This window comes from Stylophora pistillata, chromosome 4 (genome assembly GCF_964205215.1).
Source record: "Stylophora pistillata chromosome 4, jaStyPist1.2, whole genome shotgun sequence".
In the NCBI taxonomy this organism is placed as follows: domain Eukaryota; kingdom Metazoa; phylum Cnidaria; class Anthozoa; order Scleractinia; family Pocilloporidae; genus Stylophora; species Stylophora pistillata.
The window spans coordinates 29,902,007-29,915,854 of record NC_142522.1 but is presented as its reverse complement, the minus strand read 5'-3'; the positions used below and the strand labels follow the sequence as shown (position 1 = coordinate 29,915,854).

At 38.8% G+C, this 13,848-nt stretch overlaps 1 protein-coding gene and 1 pseudogene across 1 annotated transcript in view; both read right to left on the bottom strand.

Annotated features, from left to right (window-relative positions):
* Positions 1-1,783, bottom strand: part of LOC111342792 (TNF receptor-associated factor 2) — a 69,700-nt gene extending 67,917 nt beyond the window's left edge. Inside the window, exon 1 of the mRNA XM_088759283.1 lies at positions 1,632-1,783. The gene's annotated coding sequence lies outside the window, so the exon portion shown is untranslated. The remainder of the gene's footprint in view (positions 1-1,631) is intronic.
* Positions 1,784-9,759: 7,976 nt separating this feature from the next.
* LOC148733265 (uncharacterized) lies at positions 9,760-11,152 on the bottom strand (annotated as a pseudogene).
* Positions 11,153-13,848: the final 2,696 nt, after the last annotated feature.

Below are 13,848 nucleotides of genomic sequence, written 5' to 3'. Positions count from 1 at the left end.
CTTTGTCGTCAAAACAAGACCTCCATATCAAAGTTTGGCCATTAACCCTCATCTTGAAAATGAACATTTCAGGACTATTGGATGCAAGTTATCTTGTTTTATTGATGAACAGGAACGATATTGAAAACGATCTAACTATAATCAGATGAAAGCTCTTCTAATAGAAACTCAATAAGACACCAGACACTAAAAAGCAGCTCAATTTCGTAAGCCACACATGTACGCTTGCGGACCTACTTTTTAGGTATGCTCGTGAGCGGATAGGCTTATGGGCGACATTGATGTTGAAACCTCGAAGAACTTTTTTCAACTCTCTTAGAAAATCCTTTGGCATAGGACAGGATAACCAAGCCACGCAGGTCGGTATCATTCATTTCCGAAACGTCCACAACAATACATTTTTAACCAGTGTCAACTTTTTAATTCTTCTTACCAAACTTTTTAACATGCTAATTTTGTTTAATTATTTTTTGCCCATGCGCTCCTCTGTGAAACACACGCACCTATTTTGAAAATAAACTCAGTAGCCGAATACGCAAGACTGTAACGAACGGTTCGCAAACAAGTGCCTGTTTGGCTGACCCCCTTCAAAACTTTACATCAACAATGTATTCTTCGTAGATCTTAGTGGTCCAAAAACATTAAAAAGAGATGGAATAAAAGAGGTGTGAGACACAGATAAGCGGCCAGATAACTGAGTAATTATTCAATGGGTTGGGTATAAAGAACTTCTGAGCACAGTCAGCGTTATCATTTTATATATGATGTGTCAGGGTTAAGACAAAAATCACAGAGTTTCTGAGTATACTTCTCCTTTAACATCAAGTAGAGAAAATATGGCTATGAATTGTATCAGTCATCCAGTTGAGAATATGATAAAAAGAAAATAACTCAAATACTGGAAAATTATAGGCGACGAACGATCGACGTTTAGGCCGAAACGTCGATCGTTCGTCTATAATTTTCCAGTATTTGAATTATTTTCTTTTTAACAAGTAGAGAAAAAACGTGCAGAAACCTCGACAAAAGTATATCGATATTGTCATCGCCATCGTCATCATTATCATGCCAATTTGTCCACAACTGTAGTCATTACCGAGAGGTTAGTCACATTTTGTGAGTTCGCTTTTCGATTTTTCGACAAGAGTTTTATGTACTGTCTATCCCTCTAGAGTTCATTTCAGTTCTCCTTAAAAATAAAAACCTTAATGAAAATATTCTTTTACAAGTGCTTTGCATATTTACCCTTGAAAATTTCGTCAATTTTACTTCTAGATCATAAAAGCACGAGATGTAACAATAAATCAGTTGATTGCTAAGGAGATAAATCCACAGAGGTTGTCTAAATAACACTTTTGAGTGACTAGGTGACTTCACCGCACCGAAAATAGCAATAATTGTCTCATAACTCGAATTTCATCATACTAAAGCAGTAATAACACATGATTCGTCAGGCCTTATCAATAACTCGGAATCTACTTTTGGTTGTATTGCATGGGGTCTTGCGTCAGTGAAACTGTTAAGATAAAGTTTTGGAATAGCCGTTCTTTCTGTTTTGTGTGTGCTTTAGCTCAGGTCAGGTGATGTCAGCGTTTAATATCTTTAAAATCACACACAATGGGGTTACATACCTCAACATATCCACTCCCAAGTACCGGTACTTGCTCTCACTAGATCTTTGTCTAGCGAGAAACCCTACTACAAGTCATAGACGTACCTCTAGTTTTTTTTAAATACATTCATCAGTACACCATTTAATTTTGTAAATTCAAGAGAACATCAGCCTATTTCAAAGGGCGACAACTTTTTTCTCGGAAATTGCAAAACACTTTTCTCGGAAAAAAGCAACGTGGTTTGAGGTTGGGGAGAGGAGAGAAGTTTCCGACACAAAACGAGCTTTTGAAATTTACCCCTGCCTGTTTCAGCAGTTTCGGTTAGAAGTTGTAACTAAAAGTACAGTCTGCATCTGTTTCCTTTGATTCCCACTAACTGGCACGATTTTCTATTTTAATCGTCTTCATTATTCAGTTTTCTGAGAAAGTCTTGAAAGTCTTGGGGACGGGTGGGTGGGGAGGTCAGGTCACACAAATTAAAAGTATCATCACACAACATTCAATTTCTGGGTTGAATTAGTTAGTTTCCAGTAGAATTTGGCACAATTTCGACCAATTGAAAATCGCACTCTCTCAGACCTATACTAATCACCTTTTCATAGCAATATTTCTGGTATTTTACCTCCTTCCTGTAATAGTGATGCTGAATAAAATGCGTCAAGACTCAATGAGATTCTCTGATGTTACACACAAGGCATGCGTCTTTCAGATTCTCAGTGGGAATTTTTTAATTCATCTTGTGTGGCTATGGTACTCCACACACAAATGTTTTATCGCAGAAGGCCCGACAAAATTGAGATGTTTGCGACAATATCTGTGACACATCTCTCAACATTTCATTTCACAGTGCTTAACAGCCGTACGGATCGACTAGAGTGAGTCTGTGAGATAACTTGTCACGCTTGGTTTTTGATTCGCGGTCTTGGTGGGTGACATTTTGACCGAACACAAGAAACTATAACCTATCGTCGAACAACAGAAGGCGTAGACTCCAGGCCAGCTATTTCCTGCACAGGAGTAGCAATGGTTTTGTTATATTGTTCCCGGCTGGGTTGCTTGTTTATCTCAAGGAATATTCTTCGGGCTCATCAGCCTACAGAAGACCAGTCTTAGCTAGTGTAATATCCCTGAATGATGACAAAAATTTGCCACAAACTGCAACGACGCAGGGGTAACAAAAAGATAGAGTTGTAAAACTGATGATTATGTACAAAGAAGAAAGGCAATTCGAAAACGCCTCTTAATGAAAATTCTGACGTCATTGAGTCTGTTAGTGGAGAATAAATTGACCCTTTCCCTAACCAATGCTAACAATTCTTAATATAGTTATCAACTACTAATATTAGAAGTGCTTGGGAACTACTAAAATTAGGTTAGTAAAGAATAAATTGACCCTTTCCCTAACCAATGCTAACAATTCTTAATATATGAAGGTGTAGTCTGATCGTCCGGGTGAGTATAGTCCTGAGAAGGACTGTTGTCGGTGGCAGTGACTGACGTTTCGACAACCTGTGCGGAAGTCATCATCAGAGATGATGACTTCCGCACTCTGATGATGACTTCCGCACAGGTTGTCGAAACGTCAGTCACTGCCACCGACAACAGTCCTTCTCAGGACTACACTCACCCGGACGATCAGACTACACCTTCACATGTTACCCCCGGGTTCAAACCATTTACTGCAATTCTTAATATAGTTATCAACTACTAATATTAGAAGTGCTTGGGAACTACTAAAATTAGGAATTAGAATTGGGAAATGTTTAGGAGAGTTAGATTATTTTGAAATCCACGTGCGAGTCTTGTGAGCCTTGAGACAAAACATCTATTTCTATATTTTAATTGATGAGTCCTTGACCGTTGTAATAGGGCATAACTCTTGAACGATGATCGTCATCGTTAGTTTGTTTGGTTTGTACATGTCCTTTACCTTGCTTAGATTCCTCAGCATGAAGTTTTGTCAAGGTTTAAGTTCTCGACGATTGGCTGTTTTTCAAGTACTTTGTTGTTCATTTCAAATGTTTGTGTTAGCGTTTTCAAAATATGTTTACTCTGCCAACGTCATTTGTGACCGTGAAAACAAAATTGATTTTGACCATATTTCAAAATATCATGCTCCATTAAGTTCTAGTTTCTGCTTCAACGTTCCTCCCGATGTGAAAAAATTAATTCTTTTTCCCTCCTCACACTCTATGTTTCACACTATTCAGAAATGCATAAAACCAAGCGTTTATTTAAACGCAAAAAGAATTATGGGATACGCCGCGTGACCCAGAGATGGTTTAGACTTCCAACCATTTCACATGATCATAGCGCCTTCGCCTTCGCCTTAGCTTGAAAGATAAATCTCCTTTCTGAACAAGATATGTCATAATCAGTTTATGCATTAAATATACATTAGGAGTGTTCCCTGTACCCCGAATCCACAAAGTTTTAAAAATCATTCAAACTGACCATGAAACTCGACATCGATGTGACGCTGGTGAATTAATGATATCTGTGGTGGTGGTTAGGAAAGGTTTGGTTGTGCCATACAATATTCTTTACAAGAGAAACGCAGAACAAAGAGTACATACCTAAATCATGCTTTGAAATGATTCGCTTATTCAGTCAGTTCAACGATTCTTTAAGAGTTTGTCCATTTCAAGTTTGTTTGATAGGCAAATCCTCACAGCTACATCTAAGGGCCAGATCATAATATTAATAATATTAAGAGTAACAGAAATAACATCCCGTGGCCGCGTGGCCCTCCTACTGACCTCCTACATGACCCAAACACTTTTAACTTCACCTGGAAAACAAGAGTTATAATTACCTTATTAGACGTTTTGTTGTAATGTATCGCTGAGTATTTTTACGAGTCGTGCCGTATTTATACAAATACAAAATACAAATAACGAGTAAAAATACCCAGCGATACGATACACCAAAACGTCTAATAAGTTATATATTATCCAACTCGCTAAATTGTTATTTCAGTGCAGGCGAATGTCGCGGATATTTATTTACGGGGAGCGCGTGACAGAAGTATGCGAAGCGGAACGGAATGGGAGCATTGTCGTGTTGCTCCTTCTATTTTCTTCAAAAAATGATGCTTTTTGAAGGAACATTACCAGGGTCATGACTAGCTTGGCTTTAAGTTCGTTCGGTCTACTTTCAATGTCTTAGGGAAAGGAGGTAACCACAACTCTGCGTCGTTCGTCTTCTAGACGATTGAGCACACCGGAAGAACCCACTCTTGAGGGCGAAAAAAAAACAAAAGTAGATACAGATACAAATATTGTGCTTGTTTTTCGTTTCTTTTTCGAAAAAGCCTACTTTCAAGAAAAGAAGCATGATTTTCAAAAACGATCATAATTTTGAGAATAATTTGGAAAACAATCGGGCAATCCTAGTGGCATGATATGCTACTTTCACTGGCGCAATCGCTCAGATACAAGTGATCCCAGACTTCCTTTCTTACCGGCTGTTTCAATGTTCGATTTTAAACACTGATCACGCGTCGAAAACGTGGAACTACAGGTAGCACAAGTTAGGTAGATATTGTCATCATCCAATAATTAAGATGTAATGATTTGTATGCAAAATAGTTGTTTATTGCGGCTGAAAAATATTGTGGTAGTTTCTATTAAAAGTTTTGGTGTGGTTATTTTCGGGATGTTACTAAAATTAGTAACGGGGACCGGGGAACGGGGAACAGGTGTACGGCGGTAACCCGCCTGAGAATTCAAAATGGCGGAGTAAAGGGAACTAAAAGGGTCTGGCAACTATGAGTACGTGCTCTTCGAACGCGATCGTCGGAGCAAAAAGCATGGACGGTAAGTGTAGGTTTTATTGAAGGATTTTACTTTGAAATGTTGAGTGCCTCATAAATTTAGTTTTTGTCTGGCACACATTGCAGGTTGCATAGAAATCAAATCCTCGGAGAGGTGAGTATCTTAATACAATTCATGTACAACATTTGAACAATCAACTCAAAACTACAAGCTCGCGGCATTTATTCTTATATGCATAGAGTAATTGTACTGCAAGGTAATAAAGTTTACCTCCAATATCTTCACCGTTACAACCTAGCAATATCAATAATGTTGTAAAGCAAACAGCTGAATGACTTTCACGCCCATTATGGGAATCACTTTCTCTTGAATATGATCAATGCATTGTAAATATTATTGTACGCATTAGCATGAATGTGAATTCATACACCTACATTCTTGAAGACATAACTGATGTTTTCCTGTTAAATTAAATGTTATTAAAAGTTCTGTCAATGTTTGATTTCTCTATTGTTTACATGGAAGTTTATGGGTCGATCCAAAGATATGTTCCTGATGTTATTTTGTGGTAAGGTAAGCAGATATCTGCATGTAGCAATTTTAATAACTAGGCTGGTCATTACGTTTCCTAGCTCATTTCTGTTAATCTAAGATATTGCCTCCTTGCTACTTATCTGCAAAAAATGCTGTTGGGCAATGCAAACAAGCAACATACCCAAACTCTGCGAAAAGATCAGTGCAGATTTCAGGAAGTAAAAACAAAGAGAGACGTCAGAACAAATGGTGGCAGCCATTGCAGAAACGTTGACTTCGAATTCTCGCCTCGGAATACTAGGCTTCGTGGCTTCGCCTGGGCAATAGTTAAATGAAACAGAGTCGTCTAATTTCGCTGCAAGCGGCGACCTAGCGATAAAATCAGTGTTTGTAAACATCGTTTACTCCGCCATTTTGAATTCTCAGGTGGGTTACCGCTGTATACCAATTCCCCGTTCCCCGCTCCCCGCTCCCCCCTCCCAGCTCCCCGCTCCCCGCGAAGGAAACGCCCGAGGTATAAATTCGGCTTGGTTTTTTGCGTTCAATCACAAAACGCAGTTCCAATACAGCACATGCGTGAAAAGTAGGCGCATACGTAGAATAATCCCAAGAGCACATGGCTTAAAGCAATGGCTGCCTTGCTTGATGTACGCGAAATAAATTCGATGGCTATTACGCTCAATATACATACAACGTTACACACTGTTCGCTGTAGATCCACGCTAAAACTTGTGGAGCGGTTTGGGAACGGGTCGGTCTGCAAACTTTACGAGAGATCAATTTACGAGCGATCCTATACGAGACTCAGTGAACCTTCTATCGAGAAATATATATATATATCAAGCGAAACCTGCTATATCAAACTAGCTATCTCATATTATTTTTAAAAAAATGGAAAAGGTGTAGTCAGGAGATGTCATGAGTTTTATATAAATTGGTTGCCTCTGACTGTAGTTATTTCTGAAACAGACGTTTCGGCTAATGCTTAAGCCTTCATCAGTGATATGAAAAACGAATATCGTTACCATACGCTATTTAAAGTTAAAAACGTGACGCGAAGCTTGCGCGCATAACTATGTATTTGATGCTCGCGCGAGGTCTTTATAGGCTTCTGGAAGTACGATGTGATCGTTCCCAGCATTCGGATCCAAAGTAGAGTGCCAGGCTTCAAGGAAAAGTCTCTCGTGGTAATTAGTTTCGAAACCAACGACCCTGACGCTTGTGAAATCCACTGATGTTGTGGTCGAAAAGGTAGACAAGGCTTGCGACTTTGGAGTTTAAGTCCAAACCTGTAACTGCCTTTTTGTGCTCCGCAATTCTGGTCTTTAATGATCTTTCTGTTTGGCCATAGTACTTAAAATTACACTGTGTGCAATTGATTTTGTACACCATTCCTGACTTCTGGCAGTCTGGTTCGTCTAGCTTCTTGGGGCGTGGAAAAAGGCTGTTGATTGTTTGTTGTGGTTTGTAGGCTACTTTGACCTTTTGTTGTTTCCGGCAATATGTGACTTATTTTCTCGGAAACACCCTGTACATACGGCAGCACTACAAAGCCATTGAAGTTGGTCTGGGCGGGTTGTTTAAATAATACTCTCTCACAGTTCCGTATAAAAGGCATTGGATAATTGTTATCTCGCAGAACGGCTTTTACTCGTTGTATTTCTTGGCATATTGTAAAGTATAAACTGGATTGGATTTGTAAAACATGGACTGGATTTGTAAAACATGGATTTGTAAAACATGGATTTGTAAAACATGGATTTGTAAAACATGGATTTGTAAAATGTGGATTTATGGAAACATGATAGCATTATTCGACTGTTTATTTGTTTATTCTCTGTCTGTCCCTTTTTAATCTTAATTTTTTTACTTAAATAGCTGTGGTCACACTACAGGCTTTTACCCGGGGAAAATCGTTTTACCTAGGAAAAATTTCCCGAGGTAAATGTACCTCAGGTTTCATTTTCCCTTGGTTAAAAGGTCACAGTGGAAACCATTGGACTTTGGGAGGTTTAACGCCCCAAAGGATTAAATTTCAGGTCGCGTGTTCAAAACTTTGGCGCAAAAAATTTTGGCGCAAAAGCGGAAAATATGCTCGAGAATCAAACGGATCAAAGAGAGGTTTTTATTCTTATTTCATTGCTGTTCATTACTTTATTTCAAAGAGCAAGACGAGCAAGAGTAATTTTATTGCAGCGCCTGATTTCTCGAAGGATTCAATGACGACGAAGAGCCGCATTTAGTCAATTCTTGACTAATTTTTGCGTGGCTATTTATAAGAACAAGCTAAACCTGGAGGGAATCAGAAAAAAATAAGGAATTCAGAAGCGATTTATACTCAAATGATTTCTCTAAACCACGAATTCGTGGATTTTCGCGCGCATGCGGCAAAATCTTCAACAGAAGTCACGTTCTCAAGCGCTTCCAAAATTAGTTTCACAACACGATAATTCGGACGTATACAAAACATGGACTGGGGTCCATGGACCACCCCTATGGACCCGGTCCATGGACCACCCCATGGACCGGGTCCATGGACCACGCCTAATTTTTTAAAAAGGAGATCGCCCCTGTTAATATGAAAATTTACCGGAGGTCAGGGTACGAAAAACACGGACTCGTATTTATCGCGCCCCCATAAATGGGAAGAACATAAACTCGTTTTGAGATACAGAAGATTGAGTGCATTTCCACCCCCAATATTTTCATTCCAACCCTTCCAAATTGCAATTCGATCGGGAAGACACCCCTACCACGCTTATTATACTCTATCGTGCATAAAAATAAGCCGATTAATTTTATAAGCGAAGTTTACCCTACAAACACAAATTTGTAATAAAGGTATATTGATGAAAAAGTTTAATGGATAGCTTGTAATTTTAATGAGAGAGCACAGAATCATTAAGTTTCCGTATTAAATTTGATGCATTTTGCGAAAACTAATTTGGCATCGGACTTTCAGACATGAATGTTAATTCAATTAACCCCAAAATAAATTATTCACGCCTTGTTTGTGCTACATTTAGTACCGTGATCATGAATTTTACAGAAAAAAGGTCCAGTAAAATAGATTACATAATCTTATACCCTGATTTTTGTGTTGTTATCAAAGTGTTGACAATAAATTTAAACTGGCAGAAAACATGACAAGGAATTCTCGCACACGCGGTTTCAATTGCGCAGTTTTCGAACTTACGATACATACATACTTTATTTATTCCAGAAACAAACTATATCTCAAAACGAGTTTATGGTCTTCCCATTTATGGGGGCGCAATAAATTCGCCAAATGTTGCAAAATTCAACAACTTGCATATTTATATTCAACAACTAATATTTAGGCTCAACGAAATATATTTTTATTCAACAGTTTACAGTTATATTCAACATTTTATATTTAGGTTCAACGACACGCCTTTTCTTTTCATATTCAACCAAAATTATTTTCATTCAACAACAATATTTATTCAACTTCAATAGCTATTTATTTTACTCAACAAAATTAATTGTTCAACCTCAGTCCAAACTTTTTACTAAAAAAAAAAACAATTATTCAACTTCTATCATGCATAGTTATTTAATGACATTATTTAATGACGGCGATTTGAGTTTCCAGAGTTCTCGTGGAGCTCTGTAAAAATTAGAGAAGAGCATGGAAGCGGGACATTTGGGACCGTCTGTTTGGCTGACTTTACATTAAGAGAGATGCAGCGTCATGTTTGTATCAAGAAGTTAAAAGGTGAATCTGCCGATTCAAAGCGACGCTTCGAGAAGAAAGCCGGTATCCTCCATAGTGTCAAAGGCCACAGAAATAATAAATTTATTTTCGACAATCAAACAGTCGAACAATGCTATCATGTTTCCATAAATCCACCTTTTACAAATCCATGTTTTACAAATCCATGTTGTACAAATCCATGTTTTACAAATCCAGTCCATGTTTTACAAATCCAGTCCATGTTTCACAAATCCAGTCCATGTTTCACAAATCCAGTCCATGTTTTAAACATCCAGTCCATATTTTACAAATCCAGTCCATATTTTACAAATCCAGTCCATATTTTACAAATCCAGTCCATATTTTACAAATCCAGTCCATATTTTACAAATCCAGTCCATCTTTTACAAACCCAATCCAGTCCATATTTTACAATATGCCGTATTTCTTCCCGTCTGCCTATGTTGGTAGATGGAGTGTTGTTTACTCTTTTCAGTAAGGTGTTGACAACGGATCTTTTATGGCAGATAGGATGACAGGAAAAGAAATCGAGATAACGGTCGGTATGTGTCGGTTTTCTGTAAACATCCACCTGAATTTTTGTGCCGAGTCTACTTGTTATGATGTCTAAAAAAGGCAAGCCTTGTCCGTTGGTGTTTTCTAATTCTAAAGTAAACTGTATGTTCGGGTTGATTGAGTTCAAATGTTTGTGGAAATTGTCGACTTGATCCTTTTTGATAAAGAATGACTATCGTCAACATACCTAAACCACCATTTGGGAGGGTACGGGAACGTGGAGATCGCTGTTTCCTCAATTTCTTCCATAACCAGGTCGGCTAAAACAGGACTAATGGGAGAACCCATGGCGCATCCAAAAATCTGTTTGTAGTGGTCGCCATCATATTTAAAATAATTGTGGTTGAGGACAAATTCTGAAAGTCTCAAAATGTTGTCAACAGAAAGATTGGTACGTTCTGCTAGATTCTGGTCTCGTTGAAGTCTCTCCTTGGTTATCGTGAGGGCTAAGTCCACAGGTATGGAGGTGAACAGGGACTTCACGTCGAAGGAGATCATGACTTCATCGCTGGAGATGGAAAGCTGTTTTATTTGTTGCGTGAAAACGGAACTGTTTTGGACTGTGTAGGTATTCTTTCTCTGAGGTGACAGGACTTAAACTAGATATTTGGAGACCGCATAAGTCGGGCTACCCGGCGATACTGCTAATGATGGATCGCAATGGCCTTCAGGTCTATGAATTTTCGAACGACCGTACAAAGATGCTGGGCAGACGGAAAGAAATACAACGAGTAAAGGCCGTTCTGCGAGATAACAATTATCCAATGCCTTTTATACGGAACTGTGAGAGAGTGTTATTTAAACAATCGCCCAGACCAACTTCAATGGCTTTGTAGTGCTGCCGTATGTACAGGGTGTTTCCGAGAAAATAAGTCGCATATTGAAACAATAAAAGGTCAAAGTAGCCTACAAACCACAACAAACAATCAACAGCCTTTTTCCACGCCCCAAGAAGCTAGACGAACCTGACTACCAGAAGTCAGGCATGGTGTACAAAATCAATTGCACACAGTGTAATTTTAAGTACTAAGGCCAAACAGAAAGATCATTAAAGACCAGAATTGCGGAGCACAAAAAGGCAGTTACAGGTTTGGACTTAAACTCCAAAGTCGCAAGCCATGTCCGCCTTTTCGACCATAACATCAGTGGATTTCACAAGCGTCAGGGTCGTTGGTTTCGAAACTAATTACCACGAGAGATTTTTCCTTGAAGCCTGGCACTCTACTTTGGATCCGAATGCTGGGAACGATCACATCGTACTTCCAGAAGCCTATAAAGACCTCGCGCGAGCATCAAATACATAATTACGCGCGCAAGCTTCGCGTCACGTTTTTAACTTTAAATAGCGTATGGTAACGATATTCGTTTTTCATATCACTGATAAAGGCTTAAGCATTAGCCGAAACGTCTGTTTCAGAAGTAACTACAGTCAGAGGCAACCAATTTCTATAAAACTACCTTATATTATGTTTACATGTAAACACAACCGTGTATTTAGACGTGATCGAGAACCCACTGAGTAGAATACCAGAAGCTACTCTGAAACGTCTCAGAAGAAAGGACAGAAAACTGGAGGAATATGTTTATGAGCGTATTCGTCCAAGCATACCGAAGTCCTCTTGGCTACGTCATTATGTGAAGGTTAGAGGAGTTACAAAGAATATTTGTAAGCTTTATACGAAGAGGGTAAGATTAAATAAAGTTACACAACATGAGAAGAAGTATTTGTTGAATTGTTCTGGGACGGTATATCAAAGGATAATTAAATTGAAGTATAGAGCAAGTCGGTATTTATCAATGTTTTCTTGTAATAGACCCATGCGTCTTTACAACAGTCCGACACACGTATTAAATTGTTAGTCGGGCGACCGACTAGTAGTCTCCCTCGCAGCCGTTTTTAGTCTCGTCACGCAACGCGAGGAGCGTTGCGTGGCGAGACTAAAAACGGCTGCGGGAGAGACTAACCGACTATAGGTTTACCCTCGGGTTTCTCCACAAAGCTCAGTCACGCGCAATGGGAAATGCCGCAGGCACATAATAATAAAGGCGCAACCTTTTCTCCACGATTTCGAAGACGGTGGATATGTCGAATGTGTTAACAATTGGTGTCATCTTTTCTACGCTCAAACATACAGACCCACACACCGTTCGCGGTAGACCCTCACTAAAAGATCGCGTGTGTAATGAGCGTACATTTCGAACCGGTCATTCCGCGAACTCAAAATAGCAAAAGAATCAAATGATTTAGCGAAGGTCTCTCTAGAATCAAACCAGAAATCAAATGAGTTATCAGTGAACAGAAAATGTGGACAGAGTGACAGGAGAACATTTGCTGATAAATACAAGGTGCCTCGTGATCAAACTCTGGGAAACGACAACAAAGATGCCATGTTGGACTTTCATCGGTGAGGATAAACGTAATTGTTATATTTATGTGACCTCTATCGTGATTATTAAGCTTACATTTGTTATGCTTTTTCTCAAATAGAGTATATTATCTGTTGTTATTTTTCTGTTCGTTCCATTAGTTATGTCGCTTTTGTGCGAATATTAAATTCACGTATTTGTTATGCAGGAATGTTTGTTTGGTACCAAAGAACGCGATGTCAAATGAATGAGAGGTATAATTTGGACAAAGTAGCGCCATGCCTGCAACAAAAGTGTGACGAATCAGTGTTGTGTGCACAACAAAATTATCTTGCAAAAGAAATAAAATATGCAAAAGAATCCAGATCTCATCATGCGGTGTTTGTTAAGTCATGGCTGTGAAATAGACTTATTCATGACCGGCAATGACGAAATTGCGTAACGACAGTAACGATGGCAATATGGCAGTCCCCTAAAGATAACTACAGATGGCGATATTGAAAGCCCGAGTTCACGCAGCTGCTTTATCCATCCTCGATCAGTAAGTCGTCTCCACAAACAAAGAGTGGAGCCCCTCCTAGAGATCAAAATTTTCGGCTTTTTGTGGGGCCTGCTAAATTTAGGCTTGTGAACAATTTTGGACTGAATTAGCGGTAGGTGTCTTATTTTTGAGAGTATCTACATCCGGATATTTCTCGATAGAAAGAGAGAATAGTTCGTGTTGAAGAATATCTAAGTCTAGATCTGTAACTAGATAGGTTTCTATTGACGTTGAACACAAGACCTATAGCCCTCTAAATTGAAGACCGGCCTAGTTTCGATATATTTAGCCCTTAGGTTCATAATTGAGATAAGTCCACTTACGTCAACGTATTATAGCAACATACCATTTGCCTCGCCCACACTAAAATACCTCATAAACATTCTTTAGATATGAATTGAGCGCTAACACTCTCCGCACTTTCCTTGTTATAAAGTTATGATACATACTGAGATTTATTGTTACTGACCGAGACATTTCAAAGATTTGAAGCGAACGACTGTGGAAATACATCGTTCGTCCAATCAGAGACACGAACGATAGAACTTCACTGTGTAAATCTAGGTATGTATGAAATAACATGCATTATTAACTTAACGAATAGATAACTTAGAGATCTGTCGCTTTCTAGTTATTCAACAGCTGGAGCGATAATTTCTCGTTCAGTATTTCTTGCGAAGTGTTCTATAAAAGATTATAATTATCAATAATCGTAACTCACAT